Source organism: Mastomys coucha, unplaced genomic scaffold, assembly GCF_008632895.1.
Source record: "Mastomys coucha isolate ucsf_1 unplaced genomic scaffold, UCSF_Mcou_1 pScaffold16, whole genome shotgun sequence".
In the NCBI taxonomy this organism is placed as follows: domain Eukaryota; kingdom Metazoa; phylum Chordata; class Mammalia; order Rodentia; family Muridae; genus Mastomys; species Mastomys coucha.
This window is the reverse complement of record NW_022196898.1, coordinates 64320091-64338040: the sequence shown is the minus strand read 5'-3', so window position 1 is coordinate 64338040 and position 17950 is coordinate 64320091. Positions and strand designations below refer to the sequence as shown.

Sequence of the window (17950 nt, the reverse complement as noted above, 5' to 3'; positions counted from 1 at the left end):
AAAAAAAAAAAAAAAAAAAAAAAAAGAAAAGAAAAGAAAAAGAAAGCATACAGGCTGCAAAGACAGCCTGAGGAAAGGCCAGGATAAGACACAGCCTCAGTGACCCACTTCTTCCAAATTGGCTTGTTCCTCAATTTACACCATATCCCAATAATACCTTCAAAGATTTAACATATCAGTGTCTTAGGTCAGAGGGTTCACTATCCATTCACTTCCCCCAACACCAAAGCCCATTAACTGGCAACCAAACTACCCTGTGATGAACCTTTGGGGGGGGGGGTGTTGCATTTTAGATTCCGACCCTAGCAAATATCAAACATCAAGAACTAATTTACATTCCATCATCCAGAAGTTTTCTAAAGACCGGATTACACAAACATTTTACGCGAGGCATGTTGTGCCAACAGTCATCTAATTTTACTTTATTTTTTCTCTGTTGTTTCCCTAACAATGCTTCCCTAAGGCATGGCTTTAATCATTTGCAACGCAGAGAAGCATAAGCTTAATTCTAGGAGCATTGTGTTTAACAGGGAAGGAATAAATCTGCTGTATCCGATGATCAAACCGGACCCAGAATATTACATTTCAGCCTGTCTACCGCCAGCAATGACTACAGTGGTTGGGAGCTTTTCGAAATACATTGGAAGACTGAAATGTAATATGCATGAGATCCTTGCAGACAGGAAGAGGTAAACCGCTCTTTCTCTCTGCACCTTTCCCCTGTTTAGTGACACTAAGCCCATTTTGCGTTCCTGACACTCTTCCAGGTCTATCAGGGTGGGGACAGGAGTCGTTCCTAACCGAACCAGTTGGCTCCTAGACTAAGGTTGGTAACCTGCACCAGGGATAATCTTGTTTTCAACTCACTGGTGGTCATTTTCAGGAGCCAAGATCCGCCTCCCGGTTCTCTATGAGAGAGAGTTCTTTGGCCCAAAGGACTTTGCCCTTCCTTAAGTGACGGATCATCCGGCCACTTTCTGCTGCAGGACTGTTGGGGGAAGAGACCCCTTCCTATCAAACACCCCGGAGCCGCGCGAGGAGCAGCCCCGGTGGGGTTGCCTCTCGGACGCTGCCGGCAAGCGCGAAGCTGGGGCCGCCGGAGCCGAACAGGGAACGGCGTTTGCCGGGGCCGAGGCGGAAGCCGGATCCTTTGGCGGACCGGACCGCGGGAACCCGGAAACGCCTGGGCCTCACCGAAGCGGTCCGGGCGACAGAGCCGGCGGGAGCCGGCAGCGCTGCGGGTCAGCGGTCGCGGCGGAGCCGGCGGTCGCGGCAGCCTGGGTCGCCCGGCGTCGCGGAGCCCGGGGCTCCAGGGCGGGCAGCTGGCCGAGCCGCACGGCGGGTGAGCGGAGGGCGCTGGCGGGGCGCCGAGGCCGGAGGCTGCGGGCTGGGATGGCGTGGGGCGGTTGAGGCACAAGAAGCCTGGGCCACCGGGACTGCAGTGGAGGGGAGCAGATGAATGGGCGCCTTGTACCTCCGGCGTGGACGTGCTGGAACGTTCTGGGTGGAGGAGGAAAAGGTCCCGAGGGGAGGGGTGTGGCAGGCACTTTGCCTGCAAGCTCCAGACTGGCGGGCCAAGTGCCTTGGGGGCCAGGCTGGCGGCCAGTCCTTCCGTGGTCTTTTCTGGAGCTCCTGCGGAGCCTGCGACCTGGGGTAGGGACGAGTCTGCTACGTGAGGACTGTGTACTCAAGAAGCTGCAAGGGACTTCGAGAGATGGAAAGGGTGCCCGTGGTAAGGCTAGACCGAAGGCGATAGGTGTCCATGTGAGGTTTCCCATCAAGAGTGTGTGGCGAGAGGTTGCAGGGGTTCTAAGTATCGAAGAGTTGGAGGAGCTCAATGAACATTTTATTGAAGCTAACTCAAGTTTCTGCTAGTTCAAATTAATTAAGGGATATTAAACAAAGTAATGGGCTTTAACTATCAAGACACTTATAATTTCTTTCCTTTGGGGAGCGTGCCCTTTATTACATTCTATTAAATGCAGTATTTGAAGGCACTTACTTTTGTAGTTACAGGTAATGTTTGGTTGTTTCTCACGTCTTAATTCCATTGCTATTAACTCAGGTTGCTTGCTTTCAAATGAATGACTTCTACGTTTACGTTTCTGACTAAACTTCCCTCCCTTTAAATTTTTTCCTACTGTTTCTACTCCTATTTTCTGGCCGCTTTCAGGTGCACCATACCAATGCTTTAAGTCGCTCTGCCTTGGAACTCCTCCTGGCCTGGTAGTGCACCATGCGCAGGGGCCCTTCTCTTCTCTGTCTCACTATCTCCTGGTTCTCTTCATCCACCCCACACCCCCACCGCTGCCCACACTTCACGGTGTGTGACTGTGCTGGGAAACAAACCCGGTGGGAATAATTGACGGAGCACTCTGTCACTGAGCTGTAACTTTAGTTCTTTGTAGTCGCTTTTTAAAGCCGGAGATTTAATGCCATTCTTTGAAAGTTCTCCCAGAAATACTCAGCTAATATATACTTATTTAGTGGTTTTAGGGATGGAACATAGGGCATACTGAATGCTAGGAGAGTGATTCGATACTGCAAAGTACCCCTAACTAAGAATAAATTTCGAATAATTTAGGTAGCTGTTAAAAACCTCTCAAAATTTAAACCACTCTGTGATACAAATTAATGTAATCCTTTCATTCTTTTAAAAAGTAACTTTATCCAACATATTGAAATATTTTTAAGACAACTATCGGATTTATTTATATATTTTTAATTTTTATTGGATATTTTATTTATTTACATTTCAAATGTTATCCCTTTTCCCAGTTTCCCCTCCTGAAACCCCCTATCCCATCCTCCCCTCCCCCTGCTTTTGTGAGGATGCTCCCCCACCCACCTACCCACTTCTGCCTTCCTGCCCTGGCATTCCCCTACACTGGGGCATAGAGCCTTCACAGGACCAAGGGCCTCTCCTCCCATTGATGCCAGACAAGGCCATCCTCTGCTACATATATGGCTGGAGCCATGAGTCCCTCCATGTGTGCGCCTTGGTTGGTGGTTTAGACCCTGGGACCTCTGGGTTGACATTGTTGTTCTTCCTATGGGGTTATAAACCCCTTCAGCTCCTTCAGTCCTTTCTCTTAACTCCTCCATTGGGGACCCTGTGCTCAGTCCAATGGATGGCTGCAAGCATCCACATCTGTATTTGTCAGGCACTGGTAGAGTCTCTCAGGAGACAGCCATCTCAGGCTCCTTTCAGCAAGCACTTGTTGGCATCCACAATAGCATCCAGGTTTGGTGACTGTATATGAGATGGATCCCCAGGTGGGGCAGTCTATGGATGGCCTTTCCTTCAGTCTCTGCTCCATACTTTGTATCTATTTCCTCCCGTGAGTATTTTGTTCTCCCATTCTGAGGACTGAAGCATCCACACTTTGTTCTTCCTTTTTCTTCAACTCCATGTGGTCTGTGAATTGTATCTTAGGTATTCTGAGCTTTTGGCTAATATCCACTTATTGGTGAGTGCACACTATGTGTGTTCTTTTGTGACTGGGTTACCTCACTAAGGATATTTTTTAGTTCCATCCATTTGCCCAAGAATTTCATGAAGTCATTGTTTTTAATAGTTGAGTAGTATTCCATTGTATAAATGTACCACATTTTCTGTATCCATTCCTCTGTTGAGGGACATCTGGGTTGTTTTCAGTTTTTGGCTATTATAAATAAGGCTGCTATGAACATAGTGGAACATTTGTCTTGTTATATGTTGAAGCATCTTTTGGGTATATGCCCAGGAGTGGTATAGCTGGGTCCTCAGGTACTCTATGTCCAATTTTCTGAGGAACCGCCAAACTGATTTCCAGAGTGGTTGTACCAGCTTGCAATCCCACTAACAGTGGAGAAGTGTTCCTCTTTCTCCACCTCCTCTCCAGCATCTGCTGTCACCTGAGTTTTTGACCTTAGCCATTCTGACTGGTGTGAGGTGTAATCTCAGGGTTGTTTTGATTTGCATTTCCCTGATGACTAAGGGTGTTGAACATTTCTTTAGGTGCTTCTCAGCCATTAGATATTCCTCAGTTGAGAATTCTTTGTTTAGCTCTTTACCCCCATTTTTAACAGGGTTATTTGGTTCTCTGGAGTCTAACTTCTTGAGTTCTTTGTATATATTGGATATTATCCCTCTATCGGATATAGGATTGGTAAAGATCTTTTCCCAATTTGTTGTCCTTTGCCTTACAGAAGCTTTGCAATTATATGAAGGTCCCATTTGTCAATTCTTGATCTTAGAGCATAAGCCGTTGTTGTTCTGTTCAGGAAATTTTCTCCTCTGCCCATGTGTTTGAGACTCTTCCCCACTTTCTCTTCTAGTTTCATGTGGAGGTCCTTGACCCACTTGGACTTGAGCTTTTTTTTAAAGATTTATTTATTTTTATTATAAGTAAGTACACTGTAGCTGTCTTCAGACACACCGGAAGAGGGTGTGAGATCTCTTTACAAATGGTTGTGAGCCACCATGTGGTTGCTGGGATTTGAATCAGGACCTTTGGAAGAGCAGTCAGTGCTCTTAACTGCTGAGCCATCTCTCCAGCCCCTGGACTTGAGCTTTGTACTTAAAGAATGGATCAATTTGCATTCTTCTACATGCTGACTGCCAGTTGAACCAGCACCATTTGTTGAAAATGCTGTCTTTTTTACATTAGATGGTTTTAGCTTCTTTGTCAAAGATGAAGTGACTCTACCTGCCTGTCTCCGTACAATACCATGCAGATTTTATCATGATTTCTCTGTAGTCCAGCTTAAGGTCAGGGATGGTGATTCTGCCAGAAGTTCTTTTATTGTTTTTTTTTTTTTAAAGATTTATTTATTTATTTGTATGAGTACACTGTAGCTGTACAGAGGGCCGTGAGCCATCATGTGGCTGCTGGGAATTGAACTCAGGACTCCCCCGCTTGCTCCGGCTCTGGCCCTGCTCTCTCCAGCGTAATTCACTGTAGCTGTCTTCAGATGCACCAGAAGAGGGCGTCAGATCTCATTATGGGTGGTTGTGAGCCACCATGTGGTTGCTGGGATCCGAACTCAGGACCTTTGGAATATAAATATAAAATCCGAATTAAAAGAATTTGCAAATTGTTCTTTCTAACTCTATGAAGAATTGAGTTGGAATTTTGATGGGGATTGCATTGAATCTGTAGATTGCTCTAGGCAAGATGGCCATTTTTACTATATTAATCCTGCCAATCCAAGAGCATGGGAGATCTTTCCATCTTCTGAGATCTTCGAATTCTTCAGAGACTTGATACAGATCTTTCACTTGCTTGGTTAGAATTACACCAAGATTTTATATAGGGTTTCACATCATAGTTCTCCAGTCTGGCCTGGAACTTAGTAAGTAGTCCAGGATAGCCTTTAACTTGTTATCTCTGAAGTAGGATAATTATCATTGGTTCCACTTACATGACCATTGAAGATCACATAGGTCAAGTAATTTACTCTTGGTGCTGTGTCACTTGAGTTTGAAATGGATGTATGTACTCAAGCATGTGCCTTTAAAGGAAGTTAATATCCCAAATGAATGTGCATATGTGATAGACTCAGTGGAAATAATTTCTCTGTTAAAAGTTGTATTTTATGATTCAGTAATAGGACTAACTAGAATTATGATTATATTTCAGTAACTAGGGGCTTCTTGAAAAATTTTGAGTTCCTATTTGATGTTAAATAATTTTGTTTTGTTTTGTTTTTCTCCAAAGTTCAGATTAATGTGAACTGGTTACTTAATATTAGTTTCCAGTTCTAAAAACAGCAAGTGTATGTTAAGGCTATTCAGCTTAGTTGTCTCCAGTAATGAAAGAGTTAATACTGTGATGTATATTTGTATTCTTTCTTTTCTTTCTTTTTTTGTTTTTGTTTTTGTTTTTTGTTGTTGCTGTTGTTAAGACTCGTTGGAAGTGGGTGTAGGGTTATATCTCCAGTAGGACTACAGGCTGTGTCACTATGCCTGGTATGTTTATTTATGTGTGCACTAAATTTTATTTTAATTTTTAAATAAAATTATTTAAGAATCTTTTTTTAAAGCTTAATTTCTATGTGTTTTGCCTGCATGTATGTAAGTGTACTGTGTGCATACCATGCTCTCAGACCTGAGAAAGGTTCTGGATTCTTGGGAATTGGAGTTACAGATAGTTATACACCACCAATGCTAGGAATTGAACTCTAGTCCTCTGCAAAAGCAACCATTGCTCTTCAACCCTGGCCATCTTTTCTGTCTTGTTAGATATTTTTAAAACGTGTTTTGTTGTTGGTATTTAAGGCAGTGATTTTTGAAGCTAGAGCGTTAATCATCTTCTCTAGTTTTCTGTCAGAACTGTTTATCAACTACATTGAAGATACCATCAAATGAAAGCAAAGCAAACCAGCAGCAACAATAACAACAGGAAGATTAGGTATGTAACTGTATCCTAAGTTAGGCAACACTGCAGAAATTAGAGTGAAAGTTGAAGCTTTCAGTTACATCAGATAAAATGCTTAGAAACTGCTTCATTTCAAAAAGAAAAATTCACGTATGACTTTATACTGTTTCACCTCCCCCTTAAAAGTTAGATAAGATATATTTTCAGGAGCCAGTGAGCTGGATCAGTGGGTATTTTTATTTTATGTATATGGATGTTTTGTATTTACATCTGCACCATTTGTATGCAGAGGCCAGAAAAGGGCATCAGATCCCATGGAAGTGTAGCTAATGTTATTATTTTATTTTATTTTATTTTGTATTATATGTGACTGAGTGTTTTGCTAGCTTGTATGTCTGTGCAGCATAAGCATACAGTGCCCTCAGAGGCCAATAGAGAATATCAGATCCCTTGGAACTAGAGTTACTGACAGACTTGAGTTGTGGGTCTAGGAATTGAGCTTGGGTCCTCTGCAAGAGCAACCAGTGTCTTAGTCACTGAGCCCTCTCTCCAGTCCCAGAATCTTAAACTGTAAAAGAAGTGATACCTTCTTTTCAAATTAAATCATACTTAAATGAGAAAATCTATATGTAATGATTAGCAAGAAACCTGACATAGGTGCTCAAGGTTCTTACTTAATTTATGAAGTAGTAGTTTTTAGAAAATTTTAAGTGAGGACCAGTTTTGTCCCTTGTCTGTCTTTTATGTATAGAAAGACTTGTCCAAAAGTATACTACCCTGAACTTGAAAGCTCTAGAGCTCTTGAGAAAGACTTAATTCACAAAGAGATCATTCTTTCTGGAGGATTTAAATGCTAAGGATTTTAATCTATTGTCAAGCCTTTTGTAAATTCAACACAGAGCAGTCACCTAATCTGACAAGTACTGCTGTGAGGCAATACAGGGAAATACAACACTGAAAAGAAGAAAATCTCTACCATGTTGCCTAACCTAGGATACACCCCGGTCACTTGTCTTAATCATGGTTTGGTTGGTTGGTTTGGTTTGGTTTGTATCCTTTGAGATGATGTCTTCTGTATGGCTGGTAAACAGTTTTGGGCTAACAACTAGAGAAACTGATTAACATTGTGTCTTCAAAAGTCATTGGCCATAATGTGCTCTTGCAAAGATAAGCACAGAGTGTAGGGGGAGGGGGAGGTCGCTAGAAGACTGCAGGATACTTTAGTGTAGCACACATATGTAGTGTGCAGCAAGTCCCAGACCTACCAAGTGAATGGGGAGAAACAATGCCTTTTCTATGTGTACATATCTTACAGGACTCAGAATACTGTCCTCTCCTAGTGAAGTTTCCTGAGCCTTCCAGGAAAGGTTTTTTTAAAGAGAGACAAATATTTGTTCAAAAAAAATACACGAAACAATGAGTGATTTGAGATAGGCTGTAGTTTAAGCTTAAGGCCAGATTATAAAGGGCTGTGTATCCTCCATTTGGTAAGGTGACAGCTGAACTTTACAGACAAGGAAAGAATGTGATTAAATGTATATTTTCTTAAGATACCTGCTGTATGGAGGGTAAGTTAGGGTGGGAAGAGTCTGAGCCTGTCTATATATATCAGTTAGCAGGCAGTGTGATGAAGGACTTGGATAAGCATAATTAATGTAATTTATATTTTACTGAGTTTAAGCACATCAGATTATAGTGTATGTAAACTGAGACTGGAAGATTATCTACTGTGGTGGGGGAGGTCATTTTGCCCACATGTATGTCTGTGCAGCTATTTTCTTCATCTAAGGTGCATTTTTGTTCTATTGAGTTATATTAACAAATAGAAACTGTATATATAAGGTATACAATGTAATGATTTTATGTATATGAGACAGTTTCCTTAATATATCCATCATTGTATATGGTTATCATTTGTATGCATTGGAGGAGTGATACTCTTGAGAGTTACTCTCAGCAAATTTCAAAGAAAAGACGTAAGCAGAGAAGTGTGTTTTCTATAGATTCCAAGGCTTCTCTGTCTGGGCAGACTTTGTTAAATTCATAGCCTGGCAGAAGTGTGCACAAATACTGGGTGGGCAAGAAATCCCGGGACGGGCGTGATCCTCAGCCCTGACAACCCTTAAGCTAAACTGCCTTCAGCTGTCTTCTCATTCCTTAGATAGCACAACTAAGTTGTGGGGCTCACTCAATGGCACTTGGATAAAGACTTATTGATTTGGCTGGAAAGAAGGCTTAATGCTTCAGAGCACTTGCTGCTTTTGTGGAGGATTCACTTTTGCTTGCCACCACCCACATAACAGCTCAAAAATATAACTTGAGTTACAGGGGGTTACAGGGGTTACAGGGGATCTGATCCTCTTCTGATCTCCACACTTCTGCACTCACACGGTGCATTGGCATACATTCAACTATACACATAAATAAAATAAAATAAGATAAAGTAAAGTAAAATAAAGTTTTTCTCAAAATAAAACAACCCTTTCATTGCTGTACCTGAACTTTACACCCTCTTTACTGCTCTCAGTCTGGAGATTCTGGCTCCCTCACAGAAAGGGAGAATCAGGCGCATTTCAGCCTGTGTTAATGAAACTACCAGAGTCATCCAGCTGGGCAGTGGCAGCTAAGGAGCTCACTCTTGTTTTAGAATTTGTAAACTGTCCCTGAGTGCATCGCCTGGGAAGTAGGGGAAATTGCTGCTGTAGGACTCAACTTTTACCTGTCTCTTCCTCCCCAACCCCCACCCCACCACTCTTTTGAGACAGGGTTTCTCTGTGTAGTCCTGACTACGTGTGTAGCCCTGACTACCTGTGTAGTCAGGTAGCCCTGACTGTCGTGGAACTCACTTTGTAGACCAGGCTGGCCTCAAACTCAGACAGAGCTTCTGCTAGGATTAATGGCATGTGTCACGACTGCCTGGCAGTTTTTACTTTTTTTATGTGAAAAATAAATAAAATTTTATATTACTGCAGCAAAGACTAGAGCTTCTGTGTATGGCCTGCCGCCTAAAGGAAGGTGACGCTGCATCTAGTCACGGGCTGGCCAAATCTATCTTTGAACTCATGACAAGCATGTGGCCACTGCTTTCACATTGCTCCTGTAGAGCAGCTCTATCCCTGGGTCTAGGAGTAAAGATGGTACTGAAGGGCAGTCCTGGCAGCAGGGCTTGTGCTTGAGGCAGAGGCAGGCAGATCTTTGAGTTCAGGGTCAGCTTGGTGTACAAAATGAGTTCCAGGACAGCCAAGGCTACACAGACAAACACAGTCACAAACAAACAGTACTGTACACTTCATTGTGCTGTATACTAGATCCTCGTGCATTCTCTTATGTCCACTCTTTTTTTGAGTTGGTGTCTTCCTATGAAGCTGTGGGAAGCATGAAATTAGCTACATAGACCTGGCTGGCCTTGAACTGGAGGTGATCCTCCTACCTCTGTTTGCTGGGATATAGGCACGCACACTTGGCTTATCTTAATATCCTTTATTTCTTTTTGTTGTTTGTTTTTGTTGTTGTTGTCTCATGCAACCTAGACTGGCCTCAGGTTCACTCTGTAGCAGAGAAGAACTTGGATTCTTCCTGATCATCCTGTGTCCACTGCCCAGATGTTAGGATTATACACTTGTATCATCATTCCTAGCTTCAAGACTCTGAATTTCACCTGCATTTGAACACAGAAAGGGTACTCTTTCTATAACCTTCACCAAGTAACAAAATAAGTTATAGGTTCCACAGACAGAATGTGGTATTTTGGGAGCTATTCAGCCTAGTACAATTTTTAAGGCATTTTGATGTACTGAAATGCAGAGATTATAAAAGTATGCAGAATATCATCCTGAGATCCTGTAAGGTTTTAAATTCAGTTTGCCTTTTATTTCTGGCTCTCATAGGATCAGACTGGATTTGTTTCTCATAAATGCCAAGTTTTCTAAGTGAAGTGTGGTTTTGTTCTTTGGCAGTGATAGAAATTTCTGATTCTGTTTGGCTCTTGGGCTATGAATTTAGGGCCTTGATGTCATTCTTTCTCCGAGTTTTGTAGCTACTTAGAAGCTATCAGCAAAAAGCTCTGTACTCCCATTGCCAGTACAGTGGGTGGTGAGGCAGTCCTTCATCACACAACTTCCATTGTAGGTGACTGTTGAGAAAGATAGTGAATGTTTGCTACACATGACACCATGATTCTGGTGACATTGGAGAATTCACTCCAGATTCTTGTCATTTGATTCTTTTACCTCTTGGTAAGAGGTAAGACCACATTTGATCTCAATAACTGTACCAGTTAGGGCTCATTAGGAAAGCAGAATCGGGGCTGGCGAGATGGCTCAGCATATAAGAGCACTGACTGCTCTTCCCAAGGTCCTGAGTGCGGGTCCCAGCAACCACATGGTGGCTCACAACCACCTGTAATGAGATCTGACGCCCCTTTCTGGTGTGTCTGAAGACAGCTACAGTGTATAATGCCCGAGCAAGCGGGGCCAGAGCATGCAGGCAAACACTCATATACACGTCATAAATGTAACATAAAAATAAATCTTTAAAAGAAAAAAGAAAGAAAGCAGAATCCTTCGGTCGTGGGAAAAGACATGTAGAATAGCAACAAGTAAGGTAAAAGTGAAAGAAGAGTATGGGGAATTAGTTTAAAGCCTGCTGAGTAGCCCTCATGGCACAGATGTGGGCTGGACAAGTCAGAACTTTCCAAGAAGTCTAGGAAGTTAGCCATGTGTGCATCTTACTTCCAGTAGGCCGGTAAGTAAAGCTGGTAGGACCTTATGGAGCTCTGCCATCTCAGTCAAGAGTCTGAGTGGGGCTGAGGCCACTGCTACTTAGTTGGGAAAAAGGCCTGGCCTAGAATAAGGAGAGAGAGGAGACACTGGAACCTGCCAGTACCCACGCCCCCTCACTGTGGTAAACAACTTTAGATTACATTTGTTTGCTTGTTTATTTAGCATGTCTGGGGTCCATGCTGTGGCACATATGTGGAAGTCTGTACAGTTTGTGGGAGTTGGTTCTCTCTCTCCACAGTGTGAGGGTCCAGGGATTGAACTCAGGTTGTCAGGCTTAATATCTCTTAATTTACATGTGCCTTCTAAATCTTGTGCATGCTTAGTGTTTACCTGATAATAACACAGAACTACTCATAGAAAGGCTTTGGAGCATTTCTCAGTTGACATAGCTTCCCTTTTTCCTTTCTGCCCTATGTTTTTTTTTTTCTTGTCATAGAAATTCATATACAATTTTCATTTCTTCTCTCTCTTTTGCTTTCTCTCTTTCTCTCTCTCCTCCCCTCTTTCCTCCCCCTCTTGTATCTTGAAATGTTTGAATGTATCTTCCTTGCTGAAGACTAAGGTCCATACAGAAACATATGGTTTAGATTGTTTTGATTTCTACTGTGTAACCAATTCTAACCATAGTCTTGATCACACTAAGTGTCACTTGCATATCTGAAGGCTTATTCCACTCTGGACAGCTGAGTCTTATTTATATTTTTAACCTCTGGTCTCCTTAGTTTTGAATTTTTCATAGTGGTCGGTGTTTCTTGCTACCATCTGGCTTTTATATGATGTTCTGATCTTTGGAGAATGTCTTCAACTCTTGCCTTCAGTGGTGGGAAATGACCACAGGTAGGGAATGACAGCGCAGCATAGTACAGGGCAGGAAATGGGTGTGTGCATTTCACTGCTGTGTGAACACACAATGGCAGGGTAAATCTTCTCTTATTGGGTCATATCATTGTTTTCTCTATCACTAAATACTGAGCAAATCTTACCTGCAAATTGGCATAAAATAGATTTTATATTTGTATAGCTGAAGTAATATTTGAGCATTTGATTTTGCTTGATTGTAATAATAGGAAGTCTGTAGTCCATGAAAGAACAAGTTAAAAATTGACAGAGCTGTAACTTCTACCAGTGATGGCATCTTGTTTAAACAGACATGGAACACCATGAGGAAGAAAGGGCAATGAGAAACAGTGAAAGGTGTTTAACTTGGAATGTACTAGGAACTCGTGGGCACCAAAGTGTGGGCTGAGGATGTGCCTTAGTAGAGGGGTTCTTGGCTAAGTAAACCTAGGAAGTAAGTCTGAAGTAAGTCTGTGGCCATAGGGATTTCCAGATTTGTCTATAAGGGCCTTTCTGTAAAGATGAATATACATGATTGCTGTATGGTATTTTTTGGTTTTGTTTTGGGCCAGGATGTCTCTTATGTAGTCCTGGTCGTCTTGAAACTTGCTAAGTAGAATAAGCTGCCTTTAAACACACGGTATCCTACCACTTCTGTCTCCTGTGTGCTGGGATTAAAGGCATATGTCATTATGTCTGTCAGTGTATGATATTTTGAGTATTTCAGAAATTAATATGTATGTGTAATTCAACTACATCTAATCACAGTAATCCTCATTAATTTGGGGAAAGGTGGTCATCAGTAATAATGTACAGTAATGATGTATATGCCTTATGGCATGCATATGTGTATGTGCACATGTATGTGTTTGTAGTGCAGGGGATTAAATTCACAGCTTATTATTATTTAACACTTGAGATAACTTAGAATTGCTTGTCAAATCTTTATAAAACAGGATCTTTGGATCCTAAAGGAACTACTTTAATGAAAATGAAGGACATAATACCATATAAATATATTTAAATTGTAGGTTCTGCTATATTTATAGGAGTTTGTTGTTGTTGTTTTGGCTTTTTGAGACAATGTCTGTAGCCATGACTGGCCTGAAGCTGGCTATGTAGCTATGTAGATCAGGCTAGCTTTGAACTCATAGAGATCTGCTTGCCTGCCTCTAGAGTGCTGGGATCAAAGGCATGCACCATCATGCCTGGCCTCCCATATATTTGAAAAAACATTCTTTCTTTTCTTTGAATTCCTATGGATCAGACCCAGGGCCCCACATAAACATAGTAGGCAAGTGCTTTATCACTCAGCTATGTCTCTAGCCCTCTGGGTTTTTTTTTGTATTTTCTTTTTTTCTGAAGACTATTAAATAATTACGAAAATCTTTTGGAATTTGAAAAAAGTGTAGTAATTATTTGTCTGATGTTAAAAATGTAAAAGTAAGTTCTGATGATAAATTTCAATGAGTGGAATATAGATCAATTAATTTTTACAGTATGCTTTCCCTCGAAGAAATTTAAAAATAATAAACTCTACTTTAAAAATATTAAATACACTCAGCAATTCAGATGAAATATGGAAGCAAGTGCAAGATTTATTGATGAGAGCTGAGAGTGTAACTCAATGATAAAAATTTGCCTAGCATGTGTCAAGATCTGAGTTAAATCCTCAGTACATAGAAAAGGGAAAGGGAGGGGTCTATAAGACAGCCTAACCAAACCTAGAATCAATTGCTATCCATAGGACATAAAGGACTTCAAGAGGTAGGAACTACATCAGTGTGGTTTAAAAGCGAGAGACCGAAGCACTAATAAGCCCTTTATTGAAAATGTGTACACAGATGTGTGTATGTTTGCTAATGGAAAAGCAAAATTGTGGAAGTACATGCTGGCTTAGAAACTTACTTGTTTATTTATTGAGATGGAGTCTAACTATGTAGCCCTGGGTGGCCTGGAACTCAGATAAACCAGCTGTTCTTGAATTTGTGGTGATCTGCTGCAGCTGACCACCAAGTGCTGGGATCACATGCATGCACCAACATGTCTGTCCAGAAATTGACCTTCAAGATTTTATTTGCTAATAAATTGGAACATTGCTGTTAAAATAGATGTATTGGGGAGGGGCGTTGCTGACAACTCGTGTAGAGAAAAGAAAAGGCAGCTAGTGTCCTAGCATTTTACACTATTGTGTACTATGAGCCAGGAAGGATGTTTAACTAAATGAGCTGGTATTTCTAATATCTAATTATATGATCTTGAAGGTTTTCAGACTTTATTATTCACCATTTTATTCATCTTTAAAATGAAAAGCATTAATTTAGTTTCTAAAGCGTGATCAACTTCTAAAATGCTGTTGTGTTATTTCCCACTCCCAAAAGGTAGCAGTTCTAGTAGGTGTAGCTCATGTGCTTTTAATTTTTATTTCGTAGTTAGGTTTGTGATACCAGATATCTTTATTGGTTCATTTGTCTTTATTATTGGTGAAGTATCTTTTGCCTATTTTAAAATTACTTTTGTCTTCTACTTTCTTTTTTTAAAAAGATTTATTTACTTATTTTATGTATATGAGTACACTATAGCTGTACAGATGGGTTGTGAGCCTTCATGTGGTTGTTGGCAATTGAATTTAGGACCTCTGCTCAATCCAGTCAACCCTGCTCACTCAGTCCCTTCTCGCTCTGGCCTAAAGATTTACTTATTATTATAAATAAGTACACTGTTGCTGTCTTCAGATGCACCAGAAGAGGGCTTCGAATCTCATTACAGGTGGTTGTGAGCCACCATGTGGTTGCTGAAATTTGAACTCAAGGCCTTCGACAGAGCAGTCACTGCTGAGCCATCTCTCCAGCCCTGTGTTCTACTTTCAATGTTATAAAAATTCTCTCTATATAAGTTACATAATCTATATTCTGGATACAACCTCAGTATTTATATACAGGTATGTATATGCATATACTATATATGTACCTATATGTACACACATACACACATATACATACTTATGTGTATACATTTATACAAATATATAAATAAACATTTTTTTCACTTTTAACATGAAGAGGTTATTAGGTGTTTTCCTAAACTATGAACCACCACTAATGCTCCTGTTGTGTTTCACATTAGGATTTTCTTTGCTATTAAGGGATTACAGAAGTGAGGCAAACAGTTAATAAAGAAGCTCCTTTGAGGTGTGGTAAAGAAGTATATGCTTAACTTTTGTCTCTGAAATTTAAATAAAATGCTTCCAGTAATATCTCTAGTGACTTATGTATGTGTATTTAGTGGTAAATATGTGCTTTTCATCATTAAAATTTTTTATTCTTATAATGTGGCATTGTTTATGCTTGGAATATATTTAGATGTAGGTAGGAATTGCCAAATTTCCTAAATAGTATTTTGTCTTCAGGAATCGTTTTTTTTTTTTTCAGGCCTGGAGAGATGGCTCAGTGGTTAAGAGCACTGGCTGCTCTTGAAAGGACCTGGGCTCAGACAGCCACATAAGAGCTTACAACAGTATGACTCTGGTTCCAGAGGATACAATACTGGCTTCTGGAGACACTGCACTTACATGGCACACAGATATACATGCAGGGAAAACACCCACACACAAAATACTAAAACACTAATGACAAATATTTTAAGGAGCTAGAAAGATGGCTCAGCTGTCAAGAGCACTTATTGTTCTTGCAGAAGACCTGGGTTCAGTTCCTAGTACGCACATGCTGGCTCACAGATAACCTAACTGCAGTTGCAAGGGATTTCATACCCTTTTCTGACTTCCATGGACATCAGAAAACACACATGGTGCACATATATATATATATGTCAAACACTCATGCACACAAAATAAATATAAATATTAATTTTTTACGAGTAGGTTTCTGTCTGGCATGGTGGCTCATGGGCAAGCAAATCTCTGTTGAATTCAAGTCAGCCTGCTGTACATAACAAGTTCCAGGCCAGCCAGGGCTCTGTCTCAGAAAGAAAGACAAGGGGTGTAGTTTCTGTAAAGATGCTACTTAGCCTAATGGAGGGACTATTGATTGGCAAATCTGCTTGATCATTACTATTTGGTAGTCAGTAGTTGTGGGTGGTCATTATTTCATACTCTAAATAGCTTGGCTGGGGGCGTTTGAAAGAAATGTACCAGAAAAGTTCATACAGATTTAGGGAATTTGAGTGGAAGATGGGAGTCATGGAAAAGAGTTCAGCAAAGACCATGGGAACAGAATATGCCTGGCTTTAATCCAAAGATCCCTAGCCTGAGCTAAGGCTACAGGAAACCCTGGAGGAGAATGCTGTCATTTAGTGTGGCCTAACTGACTTTTAAAGTGGGCTTAATGGAAGTTTAATTTACTTTAACTGCAGTCCCATGGGTTTTGATAAGTCAATATCATTGTATAATTACTACCCAGAATATTGTAATCATCAATAGAATTCTTTATTATGCCTTTGTAGTCAGCTCTCAGTCCTTCCCGGCAGTCAGTCTTAAGTTTGTAACTATCAATACAGATTAGTTTTGCTTTTTTTTTTTTTGTGAATTTTATGTAAATAGAATTATATAGCATATACTGTTTTCAAAAATTGTTTCAGTGTGCTATGATATAATTTATTTTGTGTATGTGTGCATGCATATGTGTATGTATATTTGTGTGCTATAGTATACGTGTGGAGATCAGAGAACTTTAGGATTTAATTCTTTCTTCCCATGTGAAGGCAAGATCTCTCTTATTGCTTCTGCCATCCTGATCACTCCAGCCTAGCTAACCCATGCGCTTCTGGGTGATTCTTTTGTCTTTGCCTCCCATCTGGCCATGGGGTTTACAGATGTGAGCTAATGGTTACCTTGATTCCCAGGACTGAACTTGGATCATCAGTGTTACCCACATAACATTTGTATTTTCTGAGCCTTCCCTCTGGCCCATAGGTTATATTTTTACTTTATTTTATTTTAAAAGATTTATTTATTTATTTATCTATTACGTACACCATATTCTGCCTGCATGTATGTCTGAAGGCCAGAAGAGGGCACCCAAACTCATTACAGATGGCTGTGAGCCACCATGTGGTTGCTTGGAATCCTCTGAGCCATTTTTACTGCCCCATAGGTGATATTTAAAAAAGAAAGGAAAGGCAAGAGATGAAGACATTCTCCAAAGATCAGAACATCATATAAAAGCCAGATGGTAGCAAGAAACACCGACTACTATGAAAAATTCAAAACTAAGGAGACCAGAGGTTAAAAATATAAACAAGACTCAGCTGTTCTTAAAATCAGGGATGTTTTGGGGGATTGTATTATATTTTTAAATCAGCCTGAAGCATAAAAGGTATATGATCTTGGGTGAGAACTAGGATGAGGACCATGCTTAAGCATGCTTATGATCTGTGTGGGCTGTCTGCATGTCTGCTATAGTTAGCTGAAACCTTCTAGTTCTTTAGGTTTTTTTCTCATTCTACCATAGTTTTTTTCAAAAGTAGGTTAAATATTTTCAGTTATGATTGGACTTGCCTACTATTTTTCTTTTATTCTGATCATTTTGTTTTATGTGTTTTGAAGCTACCTTTATAAGGTACATATATTACATTTATTTATTTATTTATTTTATGTATATGGGCACACTGTAGCTGAACAGAGGGTTGTGAGCCTTCATGTGGTTGTTGGGAATTGAATTTTTAGGACCTCTGCTCCCTCTGGTCAACTCCACTCCCTCTGGCCCAAAGATTTATTCATTATTATACATAAGTACACTGTAACTGTCTTCAGACACACCAGAAGAAGGCGTCAGATCTCATTACAGGTGGTTGTGAGCCACCATGTGGTTGCTGAGATTTGAACTCAGGACCTTTGGAAGAGCATTCAGTACTCTTAACTGCTGAGCCATCACACCAGCCCCTGTATACTACATTTATAATGACTATAGGTTCCTGGTGTATTGATCCTTTTATTACTATGAAATATCCTTC

At 40.6% G+C, this 17950-nt stretch overlaps 1 protein-coding gene across 3 annotated transcripts in view; it reads left to right on the top strand.

Annotated features, from left to right (window-relative positions):
• The first annotated feature begins 798 nt into the window (after positions 1-798).
• The window catches only part of Slc35a3 (solute carrier family 35 member A3), a 43398-nt gene continuing 26246 nt past the window's right edge, over positions 799-17950 (top strand). Inside the window, exons 1-2 of one of the 3 annotated variants that reach the window (XM_031375278.1) lie at positions 1228-1342; positions 6304-6395. The gene's annotated coding sequence lies outside the window, so the exon portion shown is untranslated. Of the gene's footprint in view, positions 1343-6303; positions 6396-14739; positions 14922-17950 lie in introns of those variants that run through there. The other 2 variants (XM_031375277.1, XM_031375279.1) reach the window with 2 other exon arrangements.